Source organism: Sciurus carolinensis, chromosome 16, assembly GCF_902686445.1.
Source record: "Sciurus carolinensis chromosome 16, mSciCar1.2, whole genome shotgun sequence".
Classification (NCBI taxonomy): domain Eukaryota; kingdom Metazoa; phylum Chordata; class Mammalia; order Rodentia; family Sciuridae; genus Sciurus; species Sciurus carolinensis.
Genome location: NC_062228.1, coordinates 33,716,219 through 33,733,091, shown reverse-complemented (window position 1 = coordinate 33,733,091; position 16,873 = coordinate 33,716,219). Strand labels below are relative to the sequence as shown.

The 16,873-nt window shown below is 48.7% G+C and overlaps 1 long non-coding RNA gene across 1 annotated transcript; it reads right to left on the bottom strand.

Moving 5' to 3' along the window:
- Positions 1 to 12,059: 12,059 nt before the first annotated feature.
- Positions 12,060 to 15,254, bottom strand: LOC124967422 (uncharacterized). Its single transcript, XR_007105526.1, has 3 exons — positions 15,092 to 15,254; positions 13,301 to 13,897; positions 12,060 to 12,801 (listed from the first exon to the last, which is right to left on the bottom strand). It is a non-coding gene; the product is annotated as an uncharacterized LOC124967422 (long non-coding RNA).
- Between the last annotated feature and the right edge of the window lie 1,619 nt (positions 15,255 to 16,873).

The following is a 16,873-nucleotide window of genomic DNA, read 5'->3' as shown; positions in this document are numbered from 1 at the left end:
GTGGCTCCGCGCCATTGCTGCCTGGGGGTCCTTCTGCCATCAGGCCCTTGGCCACCAGATGCTGGCCATCCTCTGGCACATGACGACTAACCCTTCAGACGTAGTGTGTCTCTTTTAGACAGTGACAATCAGACTGCTTGCATCCTCATGCCGGTGTGGGCTTTGTCCTCGACATTCAAGTCCAAACCAACCTAAAAGAAACCATGTTTCTTCTCCCGCTCAAGGAAGAGTCCTTGGAAAGGGCTTCTTAAGAAGGAAGGCTTATGACAAGGGGAAGCCCAGAGTCCCCAGAGCAACCTCAGGAAGGTCATAGGGCAGGAACCTCTGCCAAAGGTCATAGGGCTGGTTGGGGACCCCTGTGCAGGACTTGGCTCTCTGGGGTGCTGGTCCTCTTGTGCGAAGGACAGAGGACTGACCTGGGATAAACAAGCCTCAGTCAACAAGGGGCTCTTGGGTACTCACACCCACGGGCTGTCCACCAGGGAGATGGGAGCTTTCAGAGCTGGTAGGGACCTTGGTGTCCATAAGTCTAGGACCTCATTATTCCCTCAAAGTAAAAGGCCAGAGAGGATAAGGAACTTGGCCAGAGTCACACAGAGATGAGAAGTGTCAGGACTGGGATCCAGTGTCCTCACCTCAGCCTCCTGCTCCACCCTCTTGCATGGCAGAGGTCACTGGCAGATCCCGCAGGACTGTTCTGAGACCTCGTCTTCCCAGCCCGGCACCTCTGCCAGTCAAAGCGACAGGCCTAAGCCCTTCTGGTCCCCATAAGCATTTTAAGTAAGTCTGAAGCCCAACTGCCTCACTTACGAGCTGTGTGATGTTAAGCCAGTCACTCTCTGCCTTTGCTTAGCATCTACAAAATGGTCCTAATGATGGCAGCTACTGAGCAGGGACACCGTGAAGGCAAAGGAGAGCGTGCAGGTGAAGTAGGAAGCACAGTTATTGACACCCAGGAACTGTTCCCATGGTCCCCTGGGCTGGGTAAGGAATGGACTTCCCAGCGGCTTCATTCTGAGAAATGATCCTCAAAATCAGGCACGTGCATGTTCGAATCAAGCCCTGTTAAAAAGCTACTGGTGCCAAATCTATGTCCTCCCAGGTAAACCTCAAAATGTAATGGCCCCTAGGTCACTGAGAGCTAGTACACAGCCCTGGAGGAGCAAGACTCTCAAAACACCAGTGCACACCCACGCTCCAGCCAGGCCCAGCGAGCTGCTTAGGCTGTTGGACTCCACACAGTGAAATGGCGTGGATTCTCCGGGGATTCTGTGCCTTTTAAACTTCCATGCCCCACACTGAGGATCTAAAGTGATCCCTCAGAGGTGAGTGGCCTTCCTGTGAGAGTCATGGCCCTGGGGTCACAGAGAGGCCCTGGAAACCACCAGACCCCATGCTACCCCAGCCCGCACCAGAGGTACAGTCACAACTGAGAGGTGGGAGGAGTCGGGAGGCCACGGTAACTGAGCAAGAGCACAGTGAGCCCTGCCATGTTGGGATAAAACCCCAGCCAAACTCACCAGACTCTCAAGAAACCAGGTGCATGTGATTAGCTGACTCTCCTCTCCAGCAAACTCCTGTGCCTTTGGGAGAAGCAGCAGCTCAAAAGCAGAAAAGGAAAAGTATTTTCTGAGAATCACTATTTCAGTCAGTTTTTGTTGTTGTTGTTGTTGCTGTGACTGAAAGGCCCAACCAGCACAATTATAGCGGAGGAAAAGTTTATTTCAGGGCTCACGGTTTCAGAGGACTCAGTCCAGAGAAAGCCGGCCCCATTCCTTGGGGCTGGAGGTGAGGTTGAACATCATGGCAGAAGAGTGTGGAGGAGGGAAGCAGCTCACATCATGATCAGAAAGCAGAGAGAGACTCCACTTGCCAGATACAAATATCTCCCCAGAGCCACGCCCCGATTCCCACCTCCTCCCGCCACACCCACCACTTCAGTTACCACTCAGTTAATCCTATTAGAGAGTTGAATCGCTGATTGGGTTAAGACTCTCACAACCCAATCATTTCTCCTCTGAACCTTCTTGCATTGTCTCACATGAGCTTTTGGGGGACACCCTATATTCACACATAACATTCTGCTCTGGGCCCCAAAAGCTCACACTCATCAGACAAGGCAAAATACATTTAGTCCATTCCCAAGAGTCCCCATAGTCTTAACAGTTGAGAGATTGCTCAAAGTTCAAGTCCAAAGTCTTCTCTGAGGCTCAAGGCAACCTGGCATTGTGACCTCCTACAAAACTAAAAGCAATTTACAAGTATCCAATATATAATGGTACAGAGTAAACATCTCCATTCACAAAATTAGGGGCATAGAAAGAAGGGATGGGACCAAAGCAAGACTGAAATCCAGCTGGGCAAACAAGTCCTGTAGCTCCATGTCTGGCACCTGGGCACATGGCTTTGTGATACTATCTCCAAAGAGCTTTGTGCAACTCTGCCCCGTGGCCTTGTTTGTTGTAATCCAAGTAGCCTTTTTTGCTGGCTTGTCTTTGCTTTCTGCTCCTGAATATTACGATAAACTTGGTTAAAAGTCACCAGCAGAACCCATGCCACTGTCTAAATGCTATGCTGCTTAGACATTTCTTCCACCAGAATAAGAAGTCCATGGCTTTTAAAATCAGCTTCACACAAAGTCTCAGAACACAGGCCAAATGCAGACAACCACTCAGCCAGAACATAACATGAATGGCCTCTACTCCAAATTCCAATAGAGTCCTCCATTTTCTCTAAACCCTCTTGAGCCCTGTCTTCACTGTCCACGGTCCTATTGGCATTCTGGTCTTCTGAGCTCCCACCAGAATCAACCATTAAGCTCTGCTTACAAAAACTTAAAGCATTTCCAGTTTGCACTGCTCAAAATTCCTTCCACCAATTCCAAAAACTACATGATCAGGTTAGTCACAGCAATGACCCCATTCCTGGTACCAATTTCTGTTTTAGTCAGCTTTTTCAATGCTGCGACTAAAAGACCCAGCCAGCACAATTATAGAGGAGAAAAAGTTTATTGAGGGCTCATGGTTTCAGAGGTCTTAGTCCATAGAAGCCTGGCTCCATTCCTCAGGGTTTGAGGTGAGGCTGAACATCATGGCAGAAGAGTGTGGCACAGGGAAGCAGCTCACATCATGATTAGGAAGCAGAGAGAGAGAACTCCACTTGCCAGATATAAATATATATCTAAAGCCACACCCCAATTCCCATCTCCTCCAACCATACCCTACTACTTTACTTACCGCTCAGTTAATCCCTATCAGGGGATTAAGTCACTGACTGGGTTAAGACTCTCACAACCCAATCATTTCTCCTCTGAACCTTCTTGCATTGTCTCACACATGAGCTTTTGGGGGACACTTCAACCCAAACCATAATAATCACTTTATTAGTTCATTTCCTGTTGCTATAACAAAATACTTGAGGTTGGGTAACTTTAACAGCAAATAGGTTCATTTAGTTGATAGCTTTGAAGGCTGAAGGTCCAAACTACATGGCAGGGACTCTTGCAAGGGCCCCATTGACAGTATCACATCATGGCAGATGGCCTCATGGCAGGAGCACACACAAGAGGCAACAATTACATAGGAAGCCAGAGAGTGGGAAGGGACCAGCTTGCTCTTTCATGACAACCTTCTGGGGAGAACTAACCAGGGTCCACAACTACTTTGTTAATTCCTTCAGAAAGAAGAGCCCCCAGTGCCCTCCCACTAGGTTCCACCTCTTAAAGGTCCCATTGCCTCTCACGGCCACATTGGGGATCAAGCTTCCAGCACAGGAACCCTTGGGAGACACACTCAAACTAGATCCAAACCACAGCAATGCCAGTGTCAGAAGTTTCGTCAATATTACCTCAGCAGAAGCAAAACCCAGAACCATCTTCAAATCTCACTACTGCAGACCAGAAGTCAGGATGAGGTTCTGCCAACCTCTCTCCTGTGTTGAGGGTCTTCACCTCTAGGAAGTCCTTCAGCCTGTCCAACCTGCCTCTCTCTTGCTGCAGTCTGAACCTATTTTCTCTCACCTAAATCAGTGTGGAAGGGGAGAAATCAGTCTTCATTGTCTAGTAAATATTTATATTCGGGAAGAACAAGTGATGGGGAACAAATTAAATAATAGATTAAATGGCTCTGAAAAGTTAAATGTCAGACATATGAACCACAGCAGTGTAATACGACAGTGGCCATTTACGCTTTTCGTCTTCAGACTTGATTTCCCCCCACAGTTTTTTAGCATACGATTCAGTTTGATTATCTCTCCAGGATGATTACCACATCTCCCTTTAAAATGAATAACCAATGGTCTCAGCCCAGGCCTTGAATAAGGCATGAAGTCAGTGACTGAATGGTTTTCCAGGAATAAGGGCTGACTGCAGGGTAACAGATTTTATTTATTCATCCTTTGTCTTGCCCTCCACCAACTGTATTATATGGCTGGTTTTCTGTATTCCCCTTGTGGTCCACTAAGACCCATAGGTCCTTTCCTGCAGAGCCTGGGTTGTTTTCTAGTTCTATTCTTCCAGTTTGCTTTGCACCAAGAGTTCTGAATGCAGGAAGCTCAGCTCCTCTGATGACGCGAAGGATCCAGGGCCCTGCATCCCATCCCTACTTCTCCCGACTCAGGGGAGTGTTTGGGGTGATGGACAGCAGGCGGATGCTTGGGATCCCAGTACTCCATAGGCAACCAGTTCATCAAAGCGCAGTGAAGGGAGTCAAGCGCCACGGGAGAGCCAGGGATGGTGAACCATCACCATAGACTGGAAGAGGGGGAAGGGTAGGAAAGGCTTTTTGGGAACAGAAAGGCTGAGGTAGAACTTTTATGGATAAACAGGAGTTACGGGGCTCTTTAAGCGATATGGAAGGGAAGACAGAGGGAACAGCGTGCCAAAGCTCAGCAGCCAGGGACAGTGTGGCATGTTGGAGAACCTGCATTAGCTCAGTCTGGATGGAGGGGACAGTTGACAAGGGAGCAGTGGCAAGAGATGCTGTGCACAGAGGGCCCGTAAGCTGCACAACAAGGCGTTTCTCCTCTGGAGTTGTCATTCATTCATTGCACATATAGTGAGCTCCTACTGTGTGCCACAGACTGTTTCAGTGGCTAAGGATTCAGCAGTGAGTCACAACCGTCTCATTCTTGCTTCCATGGAGCCGTGATGCTGGGGAGATAAACTGGATCGCACAATAGAACATTGGGGGAACATTCTAGTTGGGAGACACGTGCACTTCAACTAAAATTTCAGCAAGAAGTGAGAAAATAAAAACCAAGTGGAATGCCAGGGAATGACTGGGCAGAGGGGAGGGGACGACAGCTTTAGGGTACGACTCGAGAAGGAGGCAGCCTCCACGTGCAGATCCAGGGAGTGCTCCCACAGAGGGAAGAAGAGATGAGGGCTGTTGGAGGAACTTTACAGAAGGTGAGCACGGCTGAAGCAGCAAGAGAGAGGAGAGCCAGCGACGTACCCAGGTCTTTAGGCTGTGGTCTAGAGCGTGCCCTCCATTCTACTCGCAAAGGAAACCACTCTGGAGAAAAATAAATACAGAAGAGATCCCTGTGGCTTCTCAGAAGAGAGAATATCCTGAGGGAAGGGGAAAGCCTAGAGATTAGTTGAGAAGTTATATCAGTTAGCTACAGCTGTGTAACACATATCCCCCAAACACAGCTTCCAACTGAACACAATTTCTCAGGAGTCCACAGGTCAATCGGGCATTTCTGCCAATCCTAGCCAGGCTCAGCAGCCCTAGGCTGGGCACGTGTGTCTGTGGTCAGCAATGGGGTTAGCTGGGGGCTGGCTGGTCTAGGACAGACCTACTGGGATGGCCAGTCTCTGCGTCAGGCACATCATTTTCTAATGGGCGATCCTGGGCTTGTGCTCAGAGTGTGGCAGGATTCCAGGAAGCAGGCAAAACTGGGTTGAGGCCCAGATCAGAACCTGCACCCGGCCACACTCCCCTCATTCTAGACTAGAGTGACCAAAGCAAGTCCCAAGGTCAGTTCAGATTCAAGGTAGAGAAACAGACCCCACCTGCTGAAGGAAAGAGCTGTAATTTCACAATGCAAAGGACCTGGATGCAGGGGGTGGGGTGGCAGGCAAGGACAGTGGCTGCTTTTGCAATTAGCAAGTGAAAGAGAAGTTGTCTTTACAGAAGGTGAGCACAGCTGAAGCAGCAAGAGAGAGGAGAGCCAGCGACATACCCAGGTCTTTAGGCTGTGGTCTAGAGCATGCATTCCATTCTGCTTGCAAAAGGAAACCACTCTGGAGAATAATAAATACAGAAGAGATCCCTGTGGGTAATCATGTAGGGAGCAAATGATCAAGGACACATTTTTAAGATAGAGCTGAAGGATTCTGTCATCAGATGGAATGTGGGCATGATAGAAAGGACTCAGGTATGACCCTCAGTCATCCTGTAGTTTGAGTCACTATTGAGTGCTCAGTCAAGGAGGCGGGGAAGAGAAAAGAGAGGAAGGCAGGAGCCGGTTGGAGCTGGCAGAATGGGAGATGCCTTGGGCACCCAGGATGCTGTTCCAGGAAGAGCCAGGAACCAGGGACGGGAGGGAAGCAGGGGAGTGATGGGGAAGGATTGGAGGAGAAAATTCAGAGACAGCAAGCATTCATGTCTAGAGCTGCTGTGACAAGAACCACAAGGTGGGTGGCTAAACACATCATCTTGGAGTCTGGAGCCTGCAATCTGAAATCAAGGGGTCAGCAGGACTCTGCTGGCTCCAAAAGCTCTAGGGGAGAATGGTGGTTGTTTCTTCTAGCTTCTTGTGCCCCGGGGGTTCCCTGTCATGTGGCAGCATGACACAGTTCTGCTTCCGTCTTCACTTCTCCACGTGTTTCTATCCCTCCTCCTCCTCCTCCTTCTTTTGCAATGCTTGGATCGAACCCAGGACCTTGGCATGCTAGGCGAGTGCTCTGCCACTGATCCACATCCCCAGCCCTGTCTCCTTTTCTTATGAGAATACTGGTCATAGTGGTTCACTGGCTCACCCCAGTGAGCACCTCCTAACCTGATTATATCTCATAAAGATCCTATTTGCAAATAAAGTCATGCTCCCAGGCATCAGGGAGTTAGATTACAATACATCTTCTCAGGAGATGCAATCCAACCCATAATACCAGGCCATCCAAGGTGAGGAGTCAGTGGCCCAGTTGAGGGTAGCAAATCCCCCCAGATGCTCCTGAGTTCATGCCAGAGGTGGCACTGAAACTACATGCCTACCACCCTGCCAATCTGGCCCTCACAGCCATACCCTGCTGCCCAGGACTTATTCCCAGGCTGATGGGCTCTATGCAGTAGATCCATCCCACTGCCCATTTCCACACTGGCACATTCAGAGCCAGAGTTACAGGGGGATTCTCCCCTGAACCCCCAAGGCCCAATTCCTAGACTCGCTCATTGACGTGCAAGACTTTTCCACAGTTACCTTAGCATAAGTTGCTGCCCCAGCCCCTGCTGAGCTGAGTGCTACAGCCTCAAGGGACTGCATGGTGCCTCCAGACCCTCAAGAGGGAACTGCTGTGAATGGCCACCTCTTGGGCCCCCGATGCCTCCATTGAGATTGGCTGCTGGCTTTCCTGGGTTCTGCATGTACTAGAAAATGGAAAAGAGCCTTTGTTCCACTTACAACTGTTGGGGCTACATGGACTCTCTCTGGGGATCCTCAGGGTTTTTATGCACCAACCCCAAGGCACCAGGAACCTCGGCTTCCTGACAATCCAGTCAAATGTGCCCACAGTGAGCCTCATGATTCAGAGAGCCTTAAGAAGGGAATGGTCCCCAGCCCACAAGGAGGCGGGTCTGTCACCAGACAGCACCACCTGCAGTGCACGCCAAACCCTGGAAGTATTTTTGAAATTCTAAAATGACCTTGTGATTTGTACAATTAGTTATATGGCATGTTCTTAGAGTTCTCATCAGAATTAGAAACAGACAGAAACACATACCAGACACAGACACACATGTGTACGACACAAAAGTTACACTTTGGGACAGTGAGGAAAAGCTGATCTTCCCAATAAATCAGGCCAGTCGATTAAATATCCATAGGGAAAAATAGACTGACCCTCTGCCTCCCATCATATGCAAAATGCCATTCCAGATAGATGCCAAGTGTGGAAGCTTGTAGAAGAAAGAGTCAAGATGATCTTCACGACCTTGGGTAGGCAAAAAAAAAAAAAAAAAAAAAAATTCAGCAGAACCCAAAAAGCCCAAAAATAATCTTTAAACATTATGTTAAGATGAATAACTTCTATTCATCAAAAGGGTGATAAACTAAGGGCTACCAATGGGAGAAGATGTCTTCTGATGATGTATCTGACAAAGGACTGCTGTCCAGGTGATCTATTTTAAACTCCTATAATATAAGAAAGAGGCAGATCACTCAATAGGAAAACAGGCTAAAGTCTTATACATTATAGAGGGACTTCACAAAAAAGTTACTCGAGTGACCAAGAAACGCAAGAAATGTCATTAGCTATCAGAATATGCAAATTCTAAAACACAGCATACATACACAGAGTGACAACAGCAATTGTTGATGAGTATGTGGAGCAACTGGAATTCTCCTCCACTGCTGTTGGGACCATTCAGTCAGTCAGAAGCTCAGGGAAGCAGGGAGCATCCACTAAAGTTGAGTCCACACCTACCCTGTGGTCCAGTATCCCCTGCCGGTGCACATAGATGCATACACAACAGAATATTGTGCACCTGTGCATCACTACACAGACATGCTAGGCATTCCCAGCACCTTGATTCCATAGAGACAAATGCTGGAATCAATCCAGGTATCCATCAACAGCAGAACAGATAACTTAGACTACCATGTAAAAACAAGAATGAACAAACAATGTGCCAGAGTAGTGTGTTAGCAAACTTTCTGTTGCTGTGACTGGGATACCTGACAGGAAGTACTTAGTGGATAGAAAGGTTATTTGGGGATCATGGATTCCGAGTTCTGAGTCTATGGATGGCTGACTGCCTTGCTCAGGGCCCAAGGTGAGTCAGATCATCATGGTGGAAGGGAGCAGTGGAGGAAAGCTGCTCAGTTCCTGGCAGCCAAGAAGCAGAGAAAGAGCCTACGTGTGTGCACAAGCGAGGAACCCCCAAGGGCTCGCCCCCAGTTACCATGCCTCACCAGCCTACAGTGACCACCCAGCAATCCATCCAAATTACTAATCTATCAAGTGGATTAATCCAGTGAGAGGGTGTATGCTGGGGTCCAGCCCTAGCAGCAGTCGGGGGTCCGAGGTGGATGGGAGGCGTCAGCAGGGTGAATAAACAGCACACAGAGACACCAAGTGTTCTGAGGTTGAGTCTGAATCTTTATTGTTCACAGAGTCCTTTTATGTTTTTTTTTTAGTATTGATTACATCATTTCATGGTTAATACAAGGAAATGTTAAGTAAAAAATCTTCGAGTATAATTAATGATCTTATTCAAGAAACATGTTTTTACTGTATGATAGCTTAAATAAAAAGAAAAACAGTTCCCAGCAAGGTAGAGGGCAACATGCTCCGTTTAGTTTTAATTTCCCTGAAAGAATACATCATTAAGTTTCTACAGAAGTTACCCCTTCCATGAACTCTAATGTTAGTTATTAACAGTGGAATGTTTTTGTTATTACTAACAGAGAATAGAGGAATCAGCTTAGAGTTAATATTTATTCTATTTCATGTACTCAGTGATGGACTAAAACTCTAACTAGACATAGGAAGAATACAAATTGTACTTATGATTGACCTATTTATTTATTAAGTGGGAAAAATATCCTTAAACGTAATCATAAACACTAAGAAAGCAATGAAGACCAAACACCACATCAAAGTTCAGAGGAATAAACTCATACACCTATATATAACTTTTAGAGAATTTGTATACTAAAAGAAATCATAGGCTCCTTACAAATTTGAGCAAATCATAATTGCTTATTTATGATTTCATCTAAGTATTAATATTAAACTTTATTGTATGTTATTTTGTGTCCCAGCACCCTGAAATCTCTCCAGTATCTCTATAATCTGAATCTAAGGATATATTGATTATTAGTATTAAAAGCTACTGCACACAGAGACATGCCAGAGGATGATCTTTCAACAGAACCGTGTCAAGTGTCAGAATGGTAGGAAATAGATGCGGCAGGTGCAGTTCTCACAACCTGCTCATTTCACCTCTGAACATTGCTGCATTGCTTCATAGAGTAGCAAACTATAAAGGACACCTGAACAGCTCCGTTCCTACAGCCTTCAACCAGGCGGGACTGTCTATGCTATTAGAAGTTAGGGCAGGGGCCACCCGTGGAGGGTGGGGGTGTGTGGCCGGAGCGATGTTTGCTTAGGAAAATCCATTGAACTGTTCGTCTGGGATTTATGCCTTTTAGGTAGGTAGATTGTACTTTGGTTAAAACTACATTTTTTAAAAAGAAGTGTACTAAATGTTTTGGTAACAAAGTTCTGGTTTCATTTGTCAAAAACAACAGAAGCCTCAAAAACGAGGATGCTCAAGGTTCATACACTTCCTGCGACCTGGCCCAGGCCCTCCAGGTGTCCAGAGTCTGCAGCGAGGCGTGGCCTTGAACCAGCACGGACCTCTTGGGCCTGAGCTGCTGGGGAAGGTTTCTGCTCTTCCCTTTCCCTCTTCTTTTCCCTTTTCCCCCGCGTTAGTTCCCTCTCGGCGCCACCAGGTGGGGCTCGATCACAGCGGAAGACGGCTCTCCTGGCGGAGCCCACAGGAGCCCATCTCTGCCCATTCACGGCCTCCAGCCTGAGCACAGAGGGTCTGGCCACAAGCCCAGCTACCTACAAACTCCTTGAGGACCCTGGGCGTGTCACTTCTCTAAGGCGTCTTCTTCCCCCTAGAATAAGGCTAAGAAATGCAATTTAAACCAATACTGAGTCTGTCCACCTCTTAGACTAGCAACTGTAGAAAGCTGGGGAATGCCAGCGCTGGCGTCGAAAACGGACGTGAGGGGGAGTTCCGCGCGCTGCTGGTTGGTAGCATCGGCCCTCGCCGTCGTTCTTGGTTGAGATCCACACGGGTTGCAGAGACTAGCCATCCCAGGCCTGGGCACGTCACCCACAGCGGCTCTACAAGGGATTTATTTGAGGCTGCGCACCTCAGGAGGGACAAGCAGCAGCCAGGTCCTGGAGCAAATCAATGTCTGCCAGATGTGGATGGCAAGGTGTGAAGGGTGACCAAGATGGGAAACCGGTGGCCTTCGAACACCTAAAAGTGCACACACGGCAGCACACTGCTCACCAAGACACGTGTGAGTGCTCTAGGGAGTGGTGATGAAGAGAGGAGGGTACCCGGCTGGGTTTTCCCACATTTCTTAACTGGTGCACAGTCGGTGTGCATGTTGATGAGCTCTGTTGTCACTTATCTGTTCATGCACACAGTATACCATATAACATATAATTTGGCCAATATTACTCCCCAGCACTTCCCCCTCCCTCCCTGCCTCCCTCCCCTTGGTCCCTTTCCTCTACTGATCTCCCTTGGATTTTCATGAGATTCCCCCCCCACCTTTGTCTTCCTTTTCCCTCTCTAGCTTCCACATATGAGAGAAAACATATGACCCTTGGCCTTCTGAGTTTGGCTTATTTTGCTTAACATAATGGTCTATAGTTCCACCCACTTTCCTGCAAATACCATAATTTCATTTTTCTTCATGGCTGAATAAAACTTCATTGAGTATATATGCCACATTTTCTCTATCCATTCATCCATCAATGGGCACCTAAGCTGGTTCCATAGCTTGGTTATTGTGAAATTATGCTGCTATAAACAACGATATTCATGTATTACTGCATTAACATGCCTTTCATTCTTTAGGATAAATACTGAGAAGTGGTTTAGCTCAGTCACATGGTGGTTCCATGCCTCGTCTTTTGAAGAACCTCCAAACTAGTGGTTTTACTAATTCACATTCCCACCAAAGTGTAAAAGTGTTCCTTTTTGTCCACATCCTCTCCAGCATTTTTTTTTTTTTTTTTTTTTTTTTTTTTTTTGTATTCTTGATGACTGCCATGAGGATATCAAGTTTTGAGGATTGCTGTGGAAAGAATCTAAGGGAAATTTCTCTAGCATTTTAGTAAGTACTCAGTAAATTATTATTTTCTTCTGTGGCTTTAGGCACTAATATTTATAGTGTACCTACTGTGTGTCAAGAAATATGCAAGGCTCTGTAACACGATAATGGTCAAAACAACAACAACAATAAAAAAGGTTCCTGTCACCAGGGAGCTGACATTTCAACCTTATTCCATATACTTAGGTGTAAAAGAAATGTCACGCATTCCTAAATCAATTACTGTAAGTATGATGTCATACCGGACTGGAGAGAAATTCAAATTCTGTCCTTGGCGAGGACCCCAAGGTCCCAGGACATTACACAGAGTGACACATGGGGGCCTGTGGTGTTCCCAACATCTGGTACCACTGTTAAATCCTGCAGGTCACAGCCCTTAAAAACCCAAAATGTCCCCTGAAGATGGGCAGCTCCATTGGGTCCTCACTGAGCTGGCTCAAGGATTTCTGTGACACTGCCTCCTGTTAAGAGCCACACAGCCCCCTCTCCAGAATGGGGCTTGTCACCTCCAGGGCACTGCCAATGGCAAAGACTGCATCTTCACCCCGCCCTGCTGCCCGTCTCTTTCTCCTGGGACTGATACCTTCTTCTCACCCTAGGATGTACCTCGAAGGGTGCAGCTTCCAGACCAAGGCAGGCAGGTGTCTGCAGACACTTGCTTCCGGTCTGGGACAGGAACTTCCTGTGGCAGGTGCATGAGCACAGAGCTGCTTTTCTCTAGAAGGTAAATGACAGGGAAAGATTCAGAGAACAAGCTTCACGAATCTCAGGCTTTTAAATTCTCCAACAGTGCAGACAAAACACAAATTAAAATCATAATAAATAGCCCTGATGTCGTCCACATTTGTAAGTGGTTCATTCATCCAACGTACAATGGCTGGGCACTTCCTGAGTGCTGTGTGTTCCAAGCGCACAGAGGGCCTTAGATGAGTGATGTTAATGGCAGTATGACGATGATAATGGCAGTGGCAGTGGCAGTGGCCATACCTAACTGGTGTAAAAGAAAGTGTGTGTGTGTGTAATGTCAAGTGGCTTCCAGAATCAACCCAACCACTTCCTGGTCTAGTATCTCTGCTCAAGGTATAAATTCTAGAGCGAGGGTCTGTGAGCTCTAGGGTCAGGGCCTCCATCTGTTGTGGCCCTGGAAGGACAGACTACTTTGAGTGACAATTCACCATAGAAAGGACAGTTGCCTATGGAACACTGAAGTACTTACTAGTTATCTATTTCTAAGTAGTGATTTTTCTCCAAAGAGTAGGAAGCAGTTATCATCTCACAGAGCTTCTGTGGGTCAGGAACTCAGGAGTAGCATAGCCGGGAAGTTCTGGCTCTGGGCCTCTCATGTAGGTGCAGTCCAGCTGTTGGCCAGAGCTCCGGTCATCTGAAGGCTCAGTGGGGCTAGAGGAGCCACTTCTGACCTTCTCTCTCTCAGAGAAGGTTCGTTGGTGCTGGCTGCTGGGCCCTCTCCACCCAGGCCTCTTCACAAGGCTGCTTGAGCATGCCGACAACATGGTGGCTGGCTTCCTCGGAGTAAGCGGCCCCCAAGGAACAAGGTGGAGCCTCAGGGCTCTTGATGCTCTCGCCTCAGAGTCACACAAACTCCCTTCTGCCATGTCCTGTTGGTTGCACAGCTCAGTCCTACTCAACAGGAAAGGGAAACACACAGCACTGGGCAGACCAGGAGTTGGGCATCTCTGGGGTCCGCCAGAGGGATGGCCAACTGTAGATGCCAACATAGGAAGAAGGGCTATGGAGGCAAGGCAGGAGGCACAACAGATGTTCAGCACAGTGAAGATGCCCTTGAGCTCACAGTCTAGAGGAAGGCAGAAGATAAGAATGTCATAGTTAATTAGTAATTACTCGGCTGAGAGCACTCACAGTAATGGGAAGAGGAACAAAGAGGCTAGGAACCCAGAAGAGGCAGCCACTAACCTCATCTGGAGAAGCCACGGGAGGCATCCCGGAGGTGGTGACATTTGGGTTGGACTTTGTAAACAAAGAGGAGACGGGATGAAGGGCACTCCAGGTATGGGGAGGAGCCGGAAGGGTTGGGGCTTGGCTCTTCTGAGTAGTTTGATGGGCCGTGACCGGGAGAGTGGGCAGAGAGTCTTTTAAGTGCCCCAGGCCCTCCTGCCTGGGAAGGGGGCAGCTCCCCAGGCCCTCCTGCTCCCAGAACTGCAGGTCTCTGGTTGCCAGTGGAGAATGGCTTCTGTGCTGGGAGCCCCCGCTTGCCATAGCTAACCAACCCCCTAAGAGGACAACCCATGAGGCCCGTCGTCCACCCCAGCTGAGAATCAGGGGCAGGGCAGGGGTCCGTGCTTCTCAGTCACAGGGCCTTGGCAGCCCCCATCACACCACACCCCTTTCTGGGATTGGTGACAGTCATCCAGGCTACCGTCCCACTTGGCACTGCACACACACAGAAATCCCCATGGGCTCTGGGCAGCCCGCATCAGCTCCAGCAGGGGCAGCTCAAGCTCCTCTGCCTGAGGCGTCAGCCTCCCCCAGGACACATTAGGCAAGCTCGGCTGGTCAGAGCAGGCCAGCCTGCAGAGAAACAGGCTCTGGGGGCTCAAGTCCCAGAGGGGAGGGGCCGCAGAGCCCCAGCTGTAGAAACAACCAAGGGGTGCCCACAGCGCCCTCTCCCTCCTTCCCTGTGTGAAAGGAGAGGTGGAGGAGGAGGGGAAAGAGGGAGAGGAGCAGGAGAAAGGGGAGGAGGAGGAGAGGGAGGAGGGAGGAGGAGGATGGGGGGAGGGAGAGGGAGGGGGAGAAAGGGGAGGAGGGGGAGGAGATGCTTCCCCACTGCATCCTAAGCACTGGAGGGTCAGAGTCCTCCCACCAGCAGAATCCAGCATCAGGAGCCAAAGCCCCCTGCCCACAGGGTCCAGGAGCTGGGAGGATGCCACCCTGGGCCCAGGTAGGAGAGGAGGGCGACTCTGCCCACCCCTGACTCCCATCTTCTGGGTCCAGCCTGAACACCAGCCCACTAACTTCACAGCAAACCAACCTCCAATCCAAAATAAAATTCACCCCCAGCCACCATACTCAGGAGGGACAGGCTTTATCCCAGATCTTCTGAAACCTCAGGAAGGGTGAAACTTCTGCTCAAACAGTTCCTGGCCCTGGTGCAGAGAAAAGGGGAGAAACCAAATCAATGATCACAGCAGCCAGCATCGGTGTCCGGCTTTGCAAAATGTTTTCTCTTGCTTTACACAGCCTGGTGGCTCCACCTCGACTGCAGGGGGAGTGGCTGCAGTCTCAGGTTACTGAGACGGGACAGCGGCCCAGAGAAGAAGAGGGACCTGCCCAGGGGCAGTTAGGAAATTGCAGAGCGGGGATCACACCAGGAATTACAACAGGAGGCCCGGATCCTCTCTTCAAATCCTTCATTTTATCAAGCTCTTGGTCAACTTGAAGCAACTACTTATTGAGCTCTTTCTGGGTGACATGGACTGTGCTCAACCCCAGGGATTCTGTGATGAACAAAAACAGGTATGGTTCACCCTCATGAAGGCTCAGGTGAGTTGAGGATGCGGGCCTTAAATAGGCCTTTTTTTTTTTTAAATACATAATTACTAAGTGCAAAGAGCACTACAGAGAAAAGAACGATATTAGTCTAAATAAACAATTGAAAGAGGGTGACTCCTTTTGAGGGTAACCAGGGAAAAGCATTCTGAGCAGGTGCTTTAAAACTATGTGCAGGCATAACAGAAATGAGTGTGGTGATTGATTAATAATGTCTGCCATTGCCACTGGATTTGGAAGTGGAGGCAGGCATGCTAAATACTTGTTTGTCTAGTTTACGCCTTCACTAGAATCCTTGCTCTGCAAAGAACTAGACACACTTCTACTCCTAGAATTCCCTGTGAGGTAGAGTAGATGAACATTGGCAGTAGAAACCATGATTCAAGGCAATTCACTAGCTTCATAGGTAGAACAATCGAGGAAGTGAAATAGAAGCAGTGAGGGAGTGACTGGTTCCCACAGGGTGATGTTAGTCAGTCCTGAAGAACTCCTAGCATGGGGCTTGGGGCCTGTTGAAAAGAAGGTCCTCATTTGAAGCAGGAGAAGGCAAGGACCTGGAAGGATGCCGGAACATCTCGGGCCCTGGCCTTAGTGCATGGGCCAGCTGGTTCCTGCTCTGATCGTCTCTGTGTTCCTAACAAGTTCAGGCACAGTCTCTGCCTGGAGTTCCTTCTCCACCTGCTCTCAGGGCCCCAGCCTGACTCAGACCCCTGGTGATAACTGACCTTCCCTCAGCGGGTTCCACGCAGCATCCATTACAGGGTGCGCCAAGGCAGCTCAGGGCTCCCCGTGGCAAGGCCACAAAGAGCCCACCCGGTGTAAAATAGTGTCCTTGAGAAGTGACCATTAGGTCTGACTAAACCCTCTAAGAGCCACCTGCACTTACCCTTCACTTCACTTGTCACCATTGCAATCCAGTCCTTCCTATGTATGGCTCTTGATTCATCGTCCACAAGCCCTCAACAAGGGGGACCATCCAGCCTATACACCACCAAATCCCCAGGGCCTGGCACACACTGGCCACTCAACTCTTCATTGAATGAATGACGTATTACAGAAAAGAAAGAATTAGGACAATGATGAGAGGCCAAAAGTTTGGGCCTTGCCTCAGGGATCACTCCAATTTTTTAAAAACTGAACTTCCGGATTTTGGTGTGGTTGGCAGAGGGCGACAGCAATATGGCAGCAGTTTTCCTTGCATCCTACTCCCAGGCCTCAGAGAGGGAAGATTGGGGGGGAGGGTGGTGATGTCCCCTGCACCCTC